We start from the raw sequence: 21,735 nt of genomic DNA on the forward strand, positions 1-21,735 counted from the left end.
ATTTCACTTTGGCCAAAAGCTATTCTAGAGAGTCTCTATCTCCCCCCTTCCCCCCAAAAAATAACCTTAAGGAGCAGCTTGGAAGCTTGGGCTGGGGAATGAAAGGGCAGTAGATGATGGAACTTGTAAAATGCACTGCATTTGCAAAAGTCTCTTGAGGGACCCATACATTTCAAATGTCTCAACATATTTCACCCTCCTTTGTACTGTCTTCAGTTCTAGTAACATAGTGATCCAAATCCCTGTTCTACTAGGCAGGAGGGGGGAGTTTGGACGAAGTGGAAATAGCCCTCTGTCCAGTTGTGCTGGGCTCCACCAGCGTTTTGCCGCACTGGGGTTGTAGATGTGGCAGTAGTTCCATAGGTCCCATTACCGCTTGGCCAGGGTTGAGATTGCTCCCTGAATCTTTTACTAGATTATCTATCACTGCACAATATTGTAAGTGTAAGTGTAGTATAAGATTGCTACTTTTTCTCATTTTACTCTCAGCAGTTTCCAATGCCGCAGCACAAAATTTAGAAAGATTTCTGCTATAACCCAAGCCCAGATTCCTGGCTCTGAGAGTCAGAGGGTTTGAGTGCTTATATTTAGGGTTGCCATATTTTGAAGGTCAAAAAAGAGGCAATATCTACACTATGAGAAATTGTCACAACCTCAGCACAACCAGTAGGAAGGCCTTTCTCTCATACCATCCATTGCCCAAATGCAGCAGAGATGTTCAGGTTTGCTTCGGCACTTCCAGATCTGTCCAGATTCTGCAGTCAGCCTGTAAGGAATACATCAGAATCAGATTGTTATGTACCTGTAACAACTTTGAGCATCACATTTTCACTGGTATACATTATTCATGTTTATAGTCAGGCTTAAAACTCTCTCACATTCCCGCATTAAACTCTGAGAGGCTTATGCCACTCAAATATTTGTTTTTATTTTCATTAAATATTCAGGGAGGTGAAGCACTGCTTCTTTGGCATAATACAAAGTTTGACTATAATATATCATCTAGAAAATGTTTGTGCTCCACATTCCATTTGGCGTTTTATGGGCTTTGGACACAACCAAGGCCAGTCATGGTGCCATTCAATCCTAATCCTTCCTGTTGAGGCCAGATGTTTCCAGAAGGGAGTCATCCTGCACAGGAAATCATACGCAGACACTGACTCCTTGAATGGGTGGAGGGAACTCTTTCACCAGCTGCAGAAGCTTCAATGTACCAATCAGAAAAAGATCCCATGCAGCTGAATCTTTCTATAAAGAATAAATCTGTAGAATATCAAGAGAGGGTCAATATGACTAAAGCTAAAATCTTCAAAATCCCTTATTCCCAAATTGTTGTGCCGACATTGACTCATCGTGGCCGTTTTTTGGGTAGTAATGGGGGAGAAATTAGTTTAGCTTGCATTTTAATGTGAACCTACCTAACTGCACTTCACAAATACACAAACCAAACTACAGCTGTCCTACAAAATTCAAACTTCTCTGACTTTTGCAATGCAAAAGTGTGTACAAATGAGTGCATATTGGGGTGCATTATACTATGCAAAAATGCAGTAAATATATTGTGTAAAAAGTGTACAAAAATTCATGTATATTAGGAGTACTGCACATGGATTTTTTATTTTTTTTTAATGCACACTGACCAGGAAATGGAGTAAACTGAGTTTAAGTTGGGGGCGGGGGAGAGAAACCAAATTTGACAAATCTACCCACCCCTGTTATGGATGCATATAAACTTATCAATATATATTTTGATAACACACTTTCTTCTCCTCCTCTTTACCTTTCACATCTGGATCATTATCAAGAAGCTTTATTTCCCTTTCTCTAGCCTCCTCTACTATGTAGCAGTTTGTTTTATGTCTTTCTCTACTGCATACAAATTCTGTGCTCCCTCAAGCTATTCAGAGACATAAGGATTGTACTATATTTAAGACAAATAGGGAGGGGGGCACATAGCATGATTTTCTCACATTTAAACATAAATAAAAGCAAGAGGGTTTTTTTTTAAGGCTAAATGTACAGTATCATTTCTGAAATATCGTGGATGTTGCTTTTGATTTTTCTATGCTACAGTCTTTTGTCACTTCCACTTTGTGACTGAGCTGCATTAAAGCTTCAGGGCACTTCTTTTCAAGTTCTGTGAAATCAGATTTAAGAGTCACAAAGGCATCGTGCCAGTGGGATTCTTCTGCAGTAGGCACTTTTTGATTGTCCACCGAAGACTGCCCAGCCTGCTGAACAATCAACAGAAGGTCTTCCAGCTGAGTATTTAAATCAACACAAAAGTCATATGTGAGAAAAAGCAGTGATCTAATACAGTAGAAAGACGTTAACCTTTCTATCAGTCTGCAGACCTCATCACATTTCAATAGATATTTACTTCTGCTACTGTACTAGACTTCCAATCATTTGTACGTTAAAACATTTCTTCATTCCAAATGGGACTAAAAGAAGCTTCCTTAATTGAAAATAATCGGGTGACAGTAGCCATTTAAAAAAAAAAACTTATGCAGCTTTTTACAGCCTGGTTTTATGAAGTCTTCCAGTGCAGTTCTACGCATATCCACTCAGAAACAAACTAGGGGGCTTATACCCGAGTATGTATAAGATTGCATTCTACTCACACTAATCTAGGACTAAGCACACTGAACTTAACAGGACTAAGGGTGGTATGCAACTAAGTTTTGCTCAAAGTAGACCTACAAAAATTAATGAACCTTTTTAGCATAAATTTATAATAGCCAATCAGGAATAATGCATCTGATGGACTGCTTTCTGGTCCACAAAGGCTTATGCCGTAACTAATCAATGAAAAATATGTTGCCTTATCAGTCATGGGTACTTTTAAAATTGCTTGAAATATTTTTAATTCAGTAATTTAACTTCTTAATTGATTTACCCACACTAGGAAAAATTACAATCTTGCATTCTGGCAATATTTCATTTTAAGTTAAATAAATTATTTTTCAAGAAAATTTAGCCTTGTTTCATGTGTCTTCTGCGCATGAAAGAATCTTTTTAAAAGGGTACACAAAACTTCAGAATTTCCTTTCTTTAAATTTGGGAATGGTTGAATGAGTTTGAATATTTTATTCAATATATTTTTCAAATCCCTTTCTATTCAGCCACAAAGATACTATTCAATGTCTGCAAAGGTCATTTACTATCAGGTTTATTGTATACACTAATTTTATATTGCATAATAAATCTTCAGCTGCCCTGATATGTGACAATGCTGAAGGTTCAATCAGAGGTTGGCTGTATCAATGTTTAATGTCTCTCTCAATAATAATAAAAAATAGCACACATTTTTGATGAAAATAAATGTTCTTACTTTGTGCAATCTGCTTTCAAATGATTTTTATTGCAGATTCTTAAGTATAGTCCCTAAGTTACTAGTTATCCCTTGCCCGTTCCTGTCACATTTTTATTCTGGCTGGTTGGCCTAATCTAAAAGCTGTCATAGCATAGTCTAATAGTGTAAATCTATACACGTCTACTCAAAAGTAAGTCCCATTGATTGCAATGGATTATCCAGGTAAGCATGTACAGGACTACAACCTATTCTATCAATCTGGAAGTGCTCAGTCCAAATCTCACTGGTGTCATTAACTCACTGGGTAGCCTTAGGCAAGTATTCATATTCCTGAGTAAATCTACTAACAGACAGATGACTCTGCCCACTACTTGTCTCAAATAATGGGATACGTAGGTGTTTAGCAAGACAGACAGATGATCCAAACACCTACCTAACATAGTACATTGAAGGTAATTAGAGTAATCGACTCAAACTTTAGCTGATTAATCAGTGGTTGTGTCTCTTCAAAAGTATTTTTTATATCACACGATGAACAGCATTACCAAAGGGATCCAGTTATGTAGTTCTCCTTTTGTTGGCCATGCAGATCTTGGAGGCCACAGGATCTAGCCCACAGCCAAAGATTCATGGGACAAGAACCCTATGGCTCTTAGTCTTCAGCTTTCACCAAACACTCACATCTCAGGTGCACATATTACCAAAGGACAACAGCCTTCAGAAATAGTTCCAGATTATTTGACTTAGATCTCCCTTGGTCAGCTCCATCCACCTGTCTTAGGAAAAGCCCGGAGCTTCTTTAACCTGAGAGAGACAAGAATATGCAGCCTTTGAAAACAATCCCGTCAGCCTTCCCTTGCATAGCTCCACCCCATTAGAAAATGGGAACCAATTTTAATTGTTTAAGCTGCAGTTTGAAGGCACATTTGTTCATTTTTATAATCTATCGCTCTGGAGGTGCCTTAAGAAGGTTCAGATGAATATACGTTGGTGACATGCATTTTAAAATATAACAACAACAACAATTTATTCTTTATACCCCGCCCATCTGGCTGGGTTTCCCCAGCCACTCTGGGCGGCGCCCAACAGAATAGTAAAAGCACAATAAAACCTCAAACATTAAACAGGGCCACCTTCAGATGTCTTCTAAAAGTCAGATAGTTGTTTATTTCCTTGACATCTGATGGGAGGGTGTTCCACAGGGCGGGCACCACTATTGAGAAGGCCTTCTGCCTGGTTCCCTGTAACCTCACTTCTCACAGTGAGGGAACCGCCAGAAGGCCCTTGGAGCTGGACCTCAGTGAATAAATGACTGATCAGAAAGCAGTTGATTAAAGCACTGCAATTATATAATTAATAACCCTCCCAATGCTTAGTGCATAGGTTAACTGATGGACAGACTGACTAACCTGCTCATCAGCAGACACCTCCAACCAGTAATACCAAGGGATAAATTTTGAGACAATATTGCAAGGAAGGTGCTGCCTCTGGTAAGGAGGCACTGTAACAAAAATCAGATGTCCTAGTCCAGTAAGACCCACCATCTAGGGTGAAACATAAATTGCTTCAGGTGTTCCCATAATGGTTTGGGATCTGTCATGAGAAAAGTATGCAATCCAGACACTCTTTTACAAGCCAGATAAGAAACAAGACTCACCTATGATTGGAAGCATAGTATCTAGAGTGAAAAAGATACAATGATGGATTTTGTGCAAGGAAAATATGAGCTGGGGGGGGGGGGCAAGGAAGATATATCAATGCATTTTGAAAATGCTTGTATACTGGCAAAATACTCTGAGAAGCATCACTTAGGACAATGGTCCTTTAAAATACTTTAATGAAACAGCAGTAGTAATAGTCATTATTTTTACAAATGGTTAAATCTTGCATAATTTACCTAAAATTCCACTGTTGATTCATACCACAGTTTTCAGTTTAAGGCCATTTGATTCAATAGTACATATATTATTTTCAGAGGCTGAGAGCTGAAAGGGGATATAATAACATTAGAGACTATCATTTCACATTTCTTGCAACATATATAAGTTTATTTTGCTGTTGTCCAGGAAATACTTGACAAATATTTAATAGGATAGTCCTTCATAGCCCTATATTTTTAAATTTGCCTGTAACATCAATGCTGAGATATTGTTTAATAAAGCCACATCTTTATATTTATCCAAATCGCATTATATACAGCAGAATCTGAAAATATGTTGTAATGTATTCTAAATCCAGAAAATTTATGCTATTGATGGCTTAGATGAGGAAACACAAGCACCATTTTCTTTTATTTTTTGGTAGAAGTTAGAAAGAACTAACTCATGCTTAAACCTTACTGCTTTTATTCAAAGGTTTTAACAAGTAACATTGTGCTTTAATTAGTACTGTACACTCTATTATTAATCCTATGGAATGGCTGGTTTAAATTGCCTTTTTACTATGTCATATTTTCAACAAAATAATATGCAACCAAATATTCCAAGAGCGCTAGTGAGACTGAAAGTGACAGGATTCCTGCATTGCCAGCGGCTGGACTAGATGACCCTCAGGGTCATAGAACTCTACAATTCTATGAAATAAGAGCAAGAAAAAGAACACACAGTGTAAAGCATTCACATGCTTTTTTAGATACTGACCAAATAATTCAATACAAACCATTTGAAGCCAAGAACTTCAGAAACAAACTTTCCTAGACCTCTACTGCTGTATAAACTTTACAAACACAAATTGTATCTGTGCATTGCTTCCAAGAAAATAATTCATTATTTTTCCACGGCTTACTTAAAAACAAAACAATAAAACTTAACATTTTGATTTTGCTGACTGTCTCTTTTTAGTAATGACTAGCCTAGAGGACAACTGCCTCTGCTGACAGACGTCACAATTCCTTCATCATTCTCTAGCGTATATGACCATTTATTTCAGAGCATAATTTATGGGTACATAAAGAAACTGCATGATAGTCACAACTCTCAGGTTCACATTTGCTACCCAAAGTTTCCCTCAGTTTGCTGGCTTGGATTTCACTATGTACCCATGAATGGAAGGACACCTTCTGTACACAGATCAGGGGCAGACTTTGATCTTTCAGATTTCAGTGGCGCACTGTGTGATGCCAAAATTCGGCACTCCCCACCCACTGCCTCTTGCCTTCCATTTTGCTCAATTCACTGCATCGTTATTGTGAGGCGGATCCAGTATTGCTGCCCTAAATTCACTTCTGCTTGGATAGGACTGAAATTTAGGAGAGAATCCCCATACACTACCAATCATGTTCCTTCAAAGGGTCCCCATCCCTCTGGAGCAGATTTTCAGATGACACAAGGGGCTGCAGAAGGGAAAGGAAGTTGGTGGAAGTCACTTCCCCTCTTCCACTGAACTCCAGTTGGGAGACCTTTCTACCGGTGGAAGCCTAATTAGGGTTCAAACCACTGTAGGCTCCACCTAACTATCTTAGGTGGTTTGTTTGTCATTGTTTTGTTTGTTTAAACTATTTATTTCCTGGTGGTCTTTTTCAAATGAACATAGAATAATAGAGAAGCACAACTGGCAGATCCCTTGTCTTGACCCCATGATACCCTTCTAACATCTGAATAAGACAGGCATAGGCAAACTCGGCTGTCCAGAATTTTTGGGACTATAACTTCCATGATCCCTAGGTAACAGGACCAGTGGTCAGGTATGATGGGAATTGTAGTCCCAAACATCTGGAGGTCTGAGTTTGCCTATGCCTGGAATGAGAGGATCACCTGGTATGGTAAAAGAAGTGCTATTTTTCTAGAAAAAGAGGTGCCAGAACTCACCATGAATGCCTCCCTTGTTATCTTATAATGGCAATGGTGGCCACCTGAGAGGTTCCAGAACTGAGTTCTGATGAGTTTCGGCTGGAAAAAAAAGCCCTGGGCACAACACCTAAACATCATGGAAGGAAACAGGAAGCATGCTTATTCAGAAGTAGGGCCCACTGGGTTCCACTGGGTTCACTCCAGTGAAAAGCACTGCTGTCTTAAATTACTGACATTACCCTAGACAGAGCCCCCTTCATCATCCCTGCCCCCCATCCCAGCCCTAATTCATAGAACTGCCTTTATGTTGATTCAGACTGGGTCCTTTTCTGAAGATACCGTATTTTTCGCTCTATAACACGCACCAGACCATAACACGCACGTAGTTTTTAGAGGAGGAAAACAAGAAAAAAATATTCTAAACAAAACAGTGGATGTATGATTTTTGTGGTTCATGCTGTGGCCACAGACATGTGATCTGACGGTGAGTTTGGGGTAGCCCAATGCAAAAATCCTGAGGATCCATGTGGATCCATGCTAAAGTCGCCCTAAAGTCGCAGGGGCGCTGGGGGAGTGAACAGGAAGCAGGAGGAGGAGAACAATCCCTCTCTCACACACAGACACACAGAGTATCAATCCTAAAGTCGCAGGAGAGGCAGGGGCACTGGGAGTGGGAAGCAAGAGAAGGAGAACGATCCCCCCCCCCTCTCTCACACACACACAGTATCAATCCTAAAGTCGCAGGAGAGCGCAGGGGCGCTGGGAGAGTGAACGGGAAGCAAGAGGAGAACGATGCCTCACACACACACAGACACACACACAGAATATCAATCCTAAAGTCGCAGGGGCGCTGGAAGTAGCAGGGGCGCTGGGAGAGTGAAGGGGAAGCAAGAGGAGAACAATGCCTCACACACACAGAGACACACAGAGTATCACTTCTAAAGTCGCAGGAGAGCGCTGGGGCGCTGTGAGAGTGAACAGGAAGGAGGAGGAGGAGAACGATAGCTCAAGCACACACACACACACAGCCCCTACAGTGGCTGATCCAAAATCGGACAGCAAAAAACTGCAGGCAGGGACATAGAGCACGGGGTTGTTTTAAAGCAACCAACCCCGATCTGCTTCTCTCCCTCCTCCCGGCTAGGCTGGCTGAAAAGCTTTGCTGCTACTTAGCAGCTCACTGGAGAAGAGAGAGGGACATAGAGCACGGGGCTGTTTTAAAGCAACCAACCCCGATCTGCTTCTCTCCCTCCTCCCCGGCTCTGCTCGCTGACAGGAGCCGCTTACACCCGCTTTGCAGTTTGAAAGAGAGCCACGGACTGCTCACAACTGCAGCGGATTCCCCTGCCATCTGTAGGCATTCGCTCCATAACACGCACAGACATTTCCCCTCACTTTCCAGGAGGAAAAAACTGCGTGTTATAGAGCGAAAAATACGGTACTTCTGTTGGTGGGCTTTCCGCACAACATTATTCAGAAACGCGCATAAACATATTTTTGTTTAAATGGAGAGCAATAAACTTTGAGGGAGAAAAAAAAGAGTCAGGGCGAAAGAAAGAAAAAACTGAAGAACAGTCCCGTCCTCCACATTATGGGTAAGAAAGCAAACTACTTTAAAATGTTATTGCGATGCAATCACTTCAAATAAAAGAATAAAAGCAACAGCAGCAATTCGTTGTTTTAATTGGTCGAATCCCTGCCCTGTTTGTCTAAGGACTTTAGAACTAAGATACAAAGCATAAAGTCAGTGATATCTCACCTGTTAATCTTATATTTCCTGCCTTGAAATGCAAATGCAATAATCATACATACACACACATTCAGAAGTAATGGAAATTCAATCAAATGCTTGCATACAGCTGTTTCAAACTAATTCTATAGGTGCATTTGCTCTTTGGTATGGGTAGGCAAACTAAGGCCTGGGGGCCGGATCCGGCCCAATCGCCTTCTAAATCTGGTCCACGGATGGTCCGGGAATCAGTGTGTTTTTACATGAGTAGAATGTGTCCTTTTATTTAAAATGCATCTCTGGGTTATTTGTGGGGCATAGGAATTTGTTCATTCCCCCCCCAATATAGTCCGGCCCCCTACAAGGTCTGAGGGACAGTGGTCCGGCCCCCCTGCTGAAAAAGTTTGCTGAGTTCTTCGGCGTTCTTTGGAGTTCTGCTGATTTTGCACTGCTCTCATTTCGATTTTTTTTTTTTTTTTTTGCCTGTAATCTTTCATGATCACTTTTCTCTCAAGTTGCTTCAAGACCACTTTCAGCCAATGTTGTATTGATCTTTGGGGCAAAAAAGAACATCCAAGTAAAATAAATATATATATATATATATATCTCCTTACCGTGGGCTTGAAAAGCCATGCATAGAAACCCTCATGCAGTCTCACAGCTGGCCTTTCACCCAGAAAAGGAAAAGAACCAATTATGATTGTCCATGAGAGGAACACAGTCTCCATTTTACTTTACTCAGAAAACTACTCGAAAGATGAGGGGTCGCTATGACATATGAGGAAAGCAACCTGGGACAAATGCAGATGACCTAGCACCTCTACAAAAGTGATGGATAATGGCAAGAATGGCAAAATACAGGCTGGGGATAGATAGTCAACAATGTACTCGGCAGATGTTACTGCCACTCCCATCTATCGCAGCCAGCATGGTCAATGGTCAAGGATTACAAAAGCTATAGTCCAACAACATCTGGAGAGAACCACATTGGCAACCCCTACTTTATACCTACATCTGATGGCCAGTGGTTAGAGGTGGTGACAGGTGTAGAATCATAGAACGATAGAGTTGAAAGGGACCCAAGGGTCATGTAGTCCAACCCACTGCAAAATTTAGGAATCACAACTAGAGCATGCATGACAGATAGCCTTCCAACCGCTCTTGGGAATCTGTTCCGCTGTTGAACTCCGCAACATTTAAATTTTTATTTATTTGTTTAATGTATTTCTTTACTGCCATTTCATAAATTAGCAGGGCAGTGCCAAAAATATAAAATATAATTTAAAAATTAATACTAATTTAAAATTACAGAGAACCTCAAAGTGACTGGCTAATCAAAAAAGCAAACTGTCAGCACAAAACGTATTTGTTTGTTTGTTTATATTTATATTTTTGAGTGCCACAGGTTAGCCACTGCTACTTTTATGACAAGACTCTGAATACCAATTGATTGTGAAGAATGGCAGGCAAAGGATGCTGCCCTCATGGCCTGCTTAGATCCAGAACAAAGTTTTAAAATGGTTTCCCACTTGTTATTCTCATCTATTAATATTTAATCCATTGTAATAGTGTTAAATAGAGTGTTAAATTACTTTTGCTGTTTGCATTTCTGTGTTGGGTACTGCGCTCCTCAATTTCCTCCAATTGACATTTGCTGGCAGTCTTCTAAATTATATTTTAGAATAATATTTCAGCTGGGAAAAGGCAGATCCTGGCACATGTTTGGGCATATCCTATTCCTCGGCCTAACACTGTCGCATTAAGTGAATTGTTTTGATTTTCTCCCTTTTCAATGTTAGATTTTTCCAGCAATCGGGTTTCCTTGACCTCAAATGTAGTTTTAACTGACTGCCGTGGCAACGTGCCAAAGGCGCATAGGCTGCAATGCACATGCTCAACTATACCCTTACACATGATTGGCCACTTTTCATTTTGTACGTATAGGCAGCCCTATGCGAGCAGCATTGCTTCTGCCACCTAAGATTTAGTTCATCAGAACACGCACACAACCATGGATGACAGCCAACAACTACAGTTCAAGTATCTATTCCTAGATAGAGTTCAAGACTTTAACTTTAATTTTAATATTTTTACTGATGGCTGTCGTACAAAGGCCATCAGCCTTTGGGGGTCACTGGGCATATCCGGAAGGCTGAAAAAGTGCTGTGGGCACCAGTCACAAAATGGCTGCCATGGCAAAACGATTGCCGCATGTAAAACAGCAGAAAAAGAGACAGGAGCACAAAATGGTGTGGAGATGCATGCCCCAACAACTAGGAAACAGACTAACCTTCCAAGGTATCACCTAACTTAGGAGGAAGTCGCCTTTGAACCTTACTTTTAGAAGACATCAGAAGGCAGCCCTGTTTAGGGAAGCTTTTAATGTTTAACAGACTATTGTATTTTGATATTTTGTTGGAAGCCGCCCAGAGTGGATGGGGAAGCCTGGCCAGATGGGCAGGGTATAATAAATTATTATTATTATTATTATTATTATTATTATTATTATTATCATCATTATTATTATTCCCAGGGGGTGTGACGTGCCATTAGTTCTGCTCCTGAGAAGGAATGGTTTTATTCTCCTGTATAGTTACATATATCCAGCCACTACAGTATTGTGAAAACACACTTGAGAACAGAATGACAGAATGACAAGGTAAACGACTGCAGATGAACCAGCTTGAGACATTTGCTCCCTACAACATAGATAGATAGAAAGACAGACAAAGTTAGTCTATGTATGCCAAATTTTGCTGTATTCTCTGGCTTCTCTTCCAGGCTTCATAAAAATGACCACAAGAAATACTGTAATCATATCCCCAGAGTGTGATATGCCTTTAATGTATTATAGTTAAGGTTATGTAGTGCCCCAGTTTAGAATATCCCAGATTTTACTACATCATTTATCAGGGAAATGGACATATCAAAAGTAGGTCTAGGACAAGTGGATTTGAATAGACTAAGAATCCAACTACAAAGAAACATCTACTGCACCTTGGAACGTGCTGAAACAATGTTTATGGAAGCAATACCAAAGTGACTACCTTGGGATTTTTGCACTTTATACCCATGTTATTTTATTTTCTTGATCAGCCAAAAAACCCCAGTCTTTATTTGTAAAATAAAGATCTGATTTCCAGCATATTTTATCTCCTTATTACTCACAAATATTTCATAGCAGTTCCCTGCCATTACAAAACAACAATAACAATAAGTTCCTTCTGTTGAACTAACTACACAGCTGGTAAATACTGTTATGCACTTCCCACTTTCTGATGCTGCACAACTTTCTTTGTATGGGAGAGAACTGAAACCCATTTTTTTTTTTTGTAATATTTGATTATTTGCAAATATGAAAGCACTATATAGGGGAAGCAAATGCACTCTTACTAGCAGACAGCACAACTTGCTAACCCTGAAGAAGTTCCCCAGAGAGGAAAATTGCACTCCAGTTTTCACTAAACCCTTTGCTCTCTTCCAACCCCCCCCCCCCCAGTCATTCTCTCTAAATTCAAACTGTCTCCAAAGTGCTACTCTGCTGCCCGCTGCTAGCTGGAGGTTGTGACCTTTCCAAATGCTGCTGGGTATTGCAATACAAACGGTGGAAAGACATTCCCATTGCTTAGGAAATCATCTCCTGTCATTTGCACCCTTTGATGAAATTTCAGCTGATCATTCTGGGCTATGAGCAAACCACCAACCTTCCAAAGAATAAGCAACCAGGATCCATAATCATGCCAACCCTTCTGGCAGCTACTCTCTGGGAATGCCAACATTCACAACCAATACTTCTTTGGCATGAGCCAAGTTATAGGCTTGCTATATTGCTACAGTGGTACCTCTGGTTATGTACTTAATTCGTTCCAGAGGTCCGTTCTTAACCTGAAACTGTTCTTAACCTGAGGTACCACTTTAGCTAATGGGGCCTCCTGCTGCCGCCGTGCCACGGCCACCACCGCACAATTTCTGTACTCATCCTGAGGTAAAGTTCTTATCCCGAGGTACTACTTCCGGGTTAGCAGAGTTTGTAACCTGAAGTGTTTGTAACCCAAGGTACCACTGTATCTCCTCATGCTTGAAGTATGTGGATTCATACTTCTGTATGAGAAGCACCTTCCATGATAACTACTGCTAAATGCACTTGAGTTATTCGTAGGCTAAGAAATCTTCAGCATTGAAATCCAGCTGGTTCTAAACATATTTTCAACAGTACTGGTAGGATACTGAACGTAAGAATCTTAAGCCCTGGTGCAGCAACACCTGTGCAGCAGCCATGATAAGAAGGCATGCTGATTAGTGTTTGATGCAGTGAAAACTAAGATGCTAGTGTAACAGAAACATTTCAAGCTTTAATGTTCCATTCTGTTATTGCATAAAGCAATCAGGCATCATTAAATTGCAAGGCCTTAAACAGAAGACAGACAGCCAAGCCAAGAAGTGTGAAGAAAGCACATAGATTAATATGTTCACCTGGAAATCAAGCTTCGTCCATTTGGTGGAGAGGTTATGGCTCGGTTCACAGCAAACTTTGGTGATTTTTTTTTTTTAATGTACATATATTTAACAATGCAGAATGCAGGTACTGTTAGGGTTGGGACCCATGCCCAATCTACTGCAAAGAGTTCCAAGGTGATAGACAGCATCTTAAAAAGCAGAGACATCACCTTGCCAACAAAGGTCTGTATAGTTAAAGCTATGGTTTTCCCAGTAGTGATGTATGGAAGAAGGCTGATCGCCGAAGAATTGATGCTTTTGAATTATGGTGCTGGAGGAGACTCTTGAGAGTCCCATGGACTGCAAGAAGATCAAACCTCTCCATTCTTAAGGAAATCAGCCCTGTGTGCTCAGATCCTGAAGCTGAGGCTCCAGTACTTTGGCAACCTCATGAGAAGAGAAAACTCCCTGGAAAAGACCCTGGTGTTGGGAAAGATTGAGGGCACAAGGAGAAGGGGATAACAGAGGACAAGATGGTTGGGCAGTGTTCTTGAAAATACCAGCATGAGTTTGACCAAACTGTGGGAGTCAGTGGAAGACAGGAGTGCCTGGCGTGCTCTGGTCCATGGGGTCACGAAGAGTCGGACACGACTAAAGGACTAAACAACAACAACAACAACAACAACAAAAATTGTTACCACATTTGCTCGAACACATCTACAACTAATTATCATGTTCAGGGGGAAGAGCTGTTCTGAAACATGAATTACTGAAAAAAATTCAACTCAAATGTGCTAACGGAAATTATTTCTCAATGCACCTATGGTTCTATTCTGTCAGAGGACAGGCTGGTAGACCCGTCCCAGACATTAGAATGTTTTCCAAATTATACAAAGAGCAGTTTAACTTCAGAAGGTAGTGGAATGCCCTTGTAAGGGGACTCCAGACAGAAACAGTGAAAATATCACAGCTTTTCCGCAAATGGGGTCTTATGGCAATTTAATGGTTAACCATTGAAGGCTGTCCCAGATACAATAGAGGAAAAAAGATATGAAAAGTGAGAAGACTGCTAGACATGGAGGCAGCATGGTGGATTGTTTCCGCTTCTGGATGAGAAGCAGAGGAGGCAGATTGCAGTAGGAATTGAAAACTTATGCTACTTGCAAAACACAGCAAAGGAATCTTTAGTATCCAGGAAAAAGAAAAGAGGTTTCCCCTCACAATAAGGCTTTACTAGGAGGAATCTATTGCAAGTGGAAGTAGAGAAAAAGAGCACTCAAAGCCAGAACTCTCAGAGCAGTCAGGTTGAGTTCATCCTTATCTGCTGGAATCACATGGAGTTCAGAGGTCCAAGACCTGGGAGTTCCAAAAGCTAATCAGTCAGATTGTCTGTCAATAAGGCTTCTGAAATCACACCACCGGTGTGACTTTGTAGGGTCTTTCCAGGAATCTCACTGGAGATTCTAATTATTGTCTTAAAAACAAAAGTTGCAGAAGCATAAGGTGATCCTGAAAAGGTGATTTCCCATTGCACCAAAGATTACCCTTATTCCTTCTCTACAAGAGGCTTTTGGTAGAGTTTAAAGTTCTTCTTATATAGGGCATTCAAAAGCTCAAGGTTTACTATATCAAATCAATAGCTGATATAGTATTATATGATTAGATTAGGACACTAACCTAATTCATGAATTTCCTGGAAGATGTAAATAAAATGTTTATGCAGAGTATATTACAAAACATTTCCTGGATTTTACCTTTAATGCTGCCTGCTCACAAAAACAGTTAATTAAATTTTAATCCCCAGCATTATTTCGACCACATGATCAAACATTCCTACTGATGAAATTATTAGTCCAAGTTCATACAACAACCAATTATGCTGTAGGTGGTGATCCCTGAACACAGTTAGACTGCTTAAATCTCATCAAAGTAAATGAGACTGAAGTGGCAAGACAGCATACAAGATAGCAGCCTTAGATTGCAACAACCAAGTGCAAATTAATCAAAATTAAAAACAAAGCAAAATAAGAATGAACTGTGGGTTCATTGTGTTAAACTTATGTGACTAAAAAAACAAACAAATCCACAACACATATGAACATGGCAGCTCAAAATGTATTGCTATTTTTTTCAAGGAGTCACTGAGCATATAAGCAAAGTTTTTCTTTCACCAGAGTCGCAGTCAATAGTAGAACTAATTGAAAACCTATAAATTTAGTACAGAGCAGCATGTAGTCTCTATCTTACTCTGCCTATACATCAATAGGTCATTCTCAGTTAATTAAGTGAAGGCGTAATCAGCTTAATTTATGTAGTCCAGGGCAGTTAATGATATCTTAGTACAGTACCTGACGTTTGGCCTGCCCATATAACTTGCAGGATGTTCCCAGTCCATTCTGCTGCTCTTCGACTTTAGCTCCTAATTTTTCACACACAGCTTCTTGTCGGGCTGTTCATTCTGAAACCAGTAAATCAAATGCTGCCAAAGCTGAAGGTAAAAGGAAGCCTAATTAAATTAAAAATCTGCAATACTGACCTCACATTTCATTCTTTTTATGAGTATTCCTTAAAACAAAATATCCTGCTATGGCACAACGTTTAACTAACAGCACTGCAGACATTTAGCATGGTATGCTGAAGAATTCTAGGACAAATGTTGAAATGAGATTGGGAAGTCCAACAGTTTTCAGCAATCACATCCTGAAAGGTGGCTGCAAAAACACAGGTCAGAATGATGTAGAATATTCTTGTTAGTGTAGTTTAATCCCAGCCGTTTAAAATGAGCGACCTGGATAAGAAGAACATCCTTTTTCCGTTGCAGCAGAAAACTCTTCCTTCTTGCTGTCTCCATAGCTTGTCTTCGCTTCTCTGAAGCTGCAAGTTTACACACAAAGACAAACCACAATGTCAACCAATTGGACCTCACTTAAGGAACCGAGGAGATCGATTCGCAAAGCAAAGGATGAACAGGACCCCATTTCTGAAGTACGTTGCTCAAACTGCTCTTTCATTAAAAGATGCTCTCTCTTATTGATTTTGGCTTAAGTAATGAGAAAGCTTATCCAAAAATCTTTAGCATTTGGGCTCAAGTTAAGGAAATCAATACAGTCATTTCCCATTTGAACTGCATATGTGAGTTTTATGTACGAGAGATGAGACAAAGCCCAAATCGGATAAATCGATAGCATTGTCAATAGAACATGAAGCTGACAAATGGCGTTTTTAAGCAATTAAAGTGAGCTGTAAACATACAGAGGTTAATCAATCGCAATGTTTGGCTATTAACAGTTTTTAATTCCTATAAATATTATATACCATAGTGAATCCTGGTAAATAGTGTAAGAAAGCTTTACACTACAACTCAACAGATCATTGAAAAAGAGTAGAGAGTGCAGGTCTGAACTGCATTTAATTTATCCTATATTTTCTGTAAGGGGGTGGGTGATTATGTATTCTTTTAAATGGAAATATAAAGTTCAAACATTACAAAAAAGCAAAATTCAGGACATCATCACACAAAGAAAGCATATGCAGAATGAAAGATTGTTACTTGACAAGGCCTTAATCCACAATTTCCCAAGCTTCAGTCCTGCCAAACCATCCTAAACATAGCAATTAGTCCCATTGATGTGAACGCCTTTAGGATAGCAGCCTAAAGCAGCTATTCCAATCATATCAACAGAAGCGAAAGGAAGGGGATCCTGTGTTAGTTGTCACTGCCCACCTCTCCACTGGCAGGAAGCCAAACTTTGGAGAGGGTACACCCCTCTCCAGTTCAATTGGTACTTATGCCAAAAAAAAAGAATCAACTTAACAGAACAGGAAGAAAGAGGAACATAGCTTGTTAGGAGATACAAGCTAGTCCCAAGAGGCCCTAATGACCCTTGAATGCTAGCCCATGTATAGAAGAGAAGAAAACCCTGGTATGAACTGAAGAGTAAGAGAAGGGAGAACATGGAGAGAAGAAAGCAGAGGCCCCTGAATATTGGTGGTGGGTGCCTCAAGCCCCTGGACGACCCACAGCTCTCTGTGTCCGATAACCTCCCCAAAAAGAGCCTGGAGGAATTGTCTTTCCCTTCTTAATCTGGGGAAAGTTCACCACCTTCAATATCTGATCAGATGGAGTGGATGGATGTAGGCCTGGAGGTGGGGGGAGTGAAAGCATGAGGTGCCCTCAGAGCTGGCAACCCTCGGAGAAGAGAGGGTCCTAGCTTCCCCAGGGGCCCTCTGTCAGAACCCTTTTCTTTGCTGCTCAGCACCCTGTACCTTTTGTGCTGGTGACTCTGCCTCCTCCTGCCATATGAGGGGATGAGGAGCTGCTGGGTGGTGATGAGGAGAAGGAGGCATGGAGGGGGGAGGAGAGGACCATGGCACAAAGCAGATAAGAGCACCCCCAGCTACATTTGTCTTATTTGGGCCATGAAGTGCATCACCAACCCACACACACCATCTTCTCTGAATTAATTCAAAAGGTACCCATGGTTGTTGGGTTGATTGACAATTATCAGAGATTGATGGACCAGAATCCTTTTTGTAAGGCTCTCCCCCTGCCCAATGTGCCTTTATTGCCTTTTTGTTGTCTTCTTTCATCTGCCTAGAATGAAAATGAACCTCAACAGTCAAGGATACCTTGCCTTCTAAACTTTAGTAAGGTTCAGTATTATTTTTTTCCTGACTTAAGGAACTTTACTATGACTTAGAAAACTTTTGGTCTGTGTTAAGTCGTCTGAATTTATATCAATTCTCACCTGAAAAGGCAATATTGGCAGTTTATGTGGTTTGTTTTAGCTCAATCATCCTACGCAAGCATGCAACCACTTAAGTAGCAGAAGTAATTACACTGCCAAAAGGAATTGTACTGAACAAAATCCCGACACAATTATTTAGTAATTTGCATGATGCGTACTGCTGCAGCAGCCAGGTGCTATTTACAATTTCAAAATATTAATTTGATAAACAATCCACAGAGGATTGTGTCAAGATTTTTAAAAAGCACAGCTGCCACCAAAAATATGGTGATTGTGAATTGCAGAATTGAATAATATGATCCCAAAGTCACTACAGTATCTTTAAACTCAATACTAGATATTTTCAGTATTTAAAAAAAAACTAACAGAGAGAGAAGGATATCTGTAGCCAAAATAGTTATGCAGCCACACAATGTCTTTGGCTGACTAGAAACATATTTGCTATAAATCAGTGTTAGGTTTGCAGGTGTCAAGGCTCAGGAGATAAGGCTCACACTAAAACAGGGGTGGGAAACGTGGCCTTCCAGATGTTGTTAGACTACAAATCTCACCTACCTGATCACTGGCTATTCTGGCTGGGGCTGATGGGAGCTGAGGGTCTAGCATCTAGAGGGCCACTTTCTTTGACTGCAACTGGGGACATCAGGAAGAGCTGTCTGACAGTGGAACAGACTCCCTTGGAAAGTGTGTACTCTCCTTCCTTGGAGGCTTTTAAGCAGAGGTTGGATGGCCATCTGACATGGATGCTTTAGCTGAGAATTCTGCATTGCAGGGGACTGGATTACCCTGAGGGTCCTTTTCAAGTCTACATTTCTATGATTCTGTGGTACTTTGTGGTAATGTCAACAGTTGAGGTTGGTGGTGTTAAGGTACTTGAGACAATGGTGGCATAGCAGATTGGTGGACCAAAAGGTTGCTTCATTGCAGGTGGATACACTGCAAACCAGTTCAAGCAGGAAATGCTTTTCCATCTGTTTCTAGGATGCAAGCGTCTCCCAAAATGCTTTGCTAACTCCACTAAAGAACACTTTGTCCCATGGCCTTGTATTCAAGTGATACTATGGCTACCATAGGCAAAAAGGAATTCCATGCAAGCAAGTTAGCAGGCTGGTGGAGTGACAGAGCACTATGCTTCAGTCATCAGCCCTATGGAGGATTCTTGGCAGGACTGGTTGGAGGGGGAGGGGGAATGGGATGAGAGTATTTAGCTTAATGCTGGAGAGGGATCAAGTAGTCCATCAGGAGACATCTCTTCTCCACCAATGCCAGACAACCCAGAAGAGGAAAGCCAGCTAAGTCAACCTCTCATCCTACCGACCTAGGAATGCCAGGTCTTCCTGTTATATACCTGCTGGGACTGACAAGGCATCAGACCCTCACCTGAATCTCACAGCTCTGCTGACGAGTGCTTTGGTCTGCCCACCAGATACCAGGCACTCTACTATTCAAATTAGGCCCCAGTGTTTTTGTTACTATCCCCTTTTCAATTAAGTAATCAATTTTAATCTAGAATTTAAATTCTCAAAATTTTCTTATTTGTTAATTTGAGCAAGTAAACTACTGCTCTCACTTCGTTACAAATAGTATTTCTACCTGCAACTTGAGCAAACTTGCTCCTCTTCCTTTCACAGATATTTTGTTGCCATTTGCAACTGTAGCTGCCTCTGATTAGTTATCATTTAACTCTTGGGGGAAATAATTAGCATCACACGTCATGTGGTGGCCTGGGAGTCCGATTCAGAGGCTGAGCCAGAGGAATCCCAGCCTGCACAGGAGTCCCTGCCTCCAGGGCCGGCTGACCTGGGGCAGGGCCTTGGATCTGAAGCGCCTGCGCCTGCGCCGGTTCCTCTGGAGCAGGCACCAGGTGAATCCACTCTGGCTCCGGAGGTGATTGAGGACACAGTGCCTACAGATGCTCCTCTCCCAGCCCTGTCAGGGGAAGGCGAGTCTCCCCCTGGGTCCAGTAACCCTCCAGCCTCTCCTGAGCTGCAGAGGCTCAGGGCAGAGAGGCGGAGGGAACTGGTTTCTCCCAGGAGGAGTGCTCGCCTTAAGGCCAGGAGAGGCGGGTCTCCTGGGGGCCGGGGCCGCCCCTGGCCTCAGAGAAGATAAAGGCCAGTCAGCCCGGTCCCAGGTTGTGGTAGCAACATCGTTGAAGAGCTGTTTCAGCTAGCACCCAGACCTGCACCTTCAGAGTTCCTGTCCTTGCCCGGCTCCTCGCTTTGGACCCCGCTCTGCCCTTGGAGGACAATCTACAGACCCCCAACCCAGGACCCTGACCTCGCTTCTTGGTAACCTTTCCCCCCCCCCCCAGGACCAGCACACGTCATGTGCATGGAAGTTGCCGAACCAATTAACCAACTAGAAGGATTACTGTTAATAGCACCAGTTTTCCTATAACTTGATATTGCTGGATAGTTTTGATGAACTGCAAAAGCATTTTTAGTTTGTTTTCTGTTGCCACCCTGGAACTTTTCTTTATTAGTGCCACTTTGTGTTGTATGATTTCTTGCAAATGAAAAAGAACAACTTTTCTGCTTGTATATGTTTATAATATAATTTTGGTTACTGAGGACAAACAAGATTGTACAAAAACAAGAACAGGTGCAGGCCTGGCCAGGACATAGGCGCCCTGACTGTGACAAAGGTGACCTGTGTGCTTGCTTGCTTGATTAACAGCTGTTGGGAACTTCAAGGTCCCTGCTCTCCCTTTTTATGGTCTTTGTACTGGACCTGGAGACTCCAATAGATAGCATTCCATGTCAAGAAGGGGGGCAAGTGGGCACCCTATCAAATGACAGGGCAGGAGCATAATAGAGTTGGCCAGGATGTCAGAAGGGATACAATTTATGAGCTTTCTCCATTATCTGCACAGCAAGGGATGTTCGGTCAACAGTGCAAAGGCTGAGCTGAAGCATTCCATGCTGGTTACCTGCTTTCAGCACTAGGGGTAGCTGTTTGGTAGTACCCATTTGGTTAGCTGTCAGATTCTAGAGCTCCCTATTGGTGGCTCTTAGGTAATTCACAAAACACAGAGTCCATTCATAAAACACAGTGTTCATTCATAAAGCAGTAACATAAATCTCCATTGCTACATATTGGGTGTATGTTTCAGTGGTTGAACATACATGTTTATGGCCATGCTGTAGTGTAGTTCTTATGCAACTGTGAATAAAAGGTGGCTGGGCTTATTGTCTCAGGGTTTGGGGGGAAGAGGTGACAAAACTGATTTCCAATAAGTGCCCCCCCTTTATTTCCATAACAAGTCCTTGAGTCTGTACTCCAAATAGTAACACCAGAGACCTAGAAGATGCAGGGCTTGTCAGTCCAACCCCTGCACATTTTCATAAGGGCTGACCTTAAGGCACTTGGAGCAATTTGGCTAAATTGGGCCCCGCATGCCGCTCCTAAGGGGGCCCCCACACCAGGGCAATCGAGATGGATTTTATTTATATCTATAAGATTTTGCAGACTTCGGCTGTGAACTGGGGCGCTACAAAAAAAGATTCAAGTTGTGCCCCACTGCTTCAAATTGGGCCCCGCTGGCTAGCCCTGAGTCTCATAGTTGCTGGGCCTGAGTTGCCCTGCCCTTGCATGAAGTCTTGGGTTTACAATTTTGGGAGATGGGAGACTGCAGCACTGGGGAGCAGGCAGGCTGGCAAGGCCCCCTAGATTTAGAGGCCTGAGTTGCCCTGCCATCGCATGAAGTCTTGGGTTTGC

General features: G+C 41.6%; 1 long non-coding RNA gene across 2 annotated transcripts in view; it reads right to left on the bottom strand.

Annotated features, from left to right (window-relative positions):
• Positions 1-718: 718 nt before the first annotated feature.
• LOC308481419 overlaps positions 719-21,735 on the bottom strand; it is an 85,632-nt gene continuing 64,615 nt past the window's right edge. The window contains exons 1-3 of one of the 2 annotated variants that reach the window (XR_013988661.1): positions 5,214-5,302; positions 3,998-4,120; positions 719-766 (exon numbers count right to left, since the gene is read on the bottom strand). This is a non-coding gene — a long non-coding RNA (uncharacterized lncRNA). Of the gene's footprint in view, positions 767-3,997; positions 4,121-5,213; positions 5,303-21,735 lie in introns of those variants that run through there. The other variant, XR_013988660.1, reaches the window with a different exon arrangement.

This window comes from Podarcis pityusensis (assembly GCF_964106645.2).
Source record: "Podarcis pityusensis genome assembly, chromosome: 7".
Taxonomy (NCBI): domain Eukaryota; kingdom Metazoa; phylum Chordata; class Lepidosauria; order Squamata; family Lacertidae; genus Podarcis; species Podarcis pityusensis.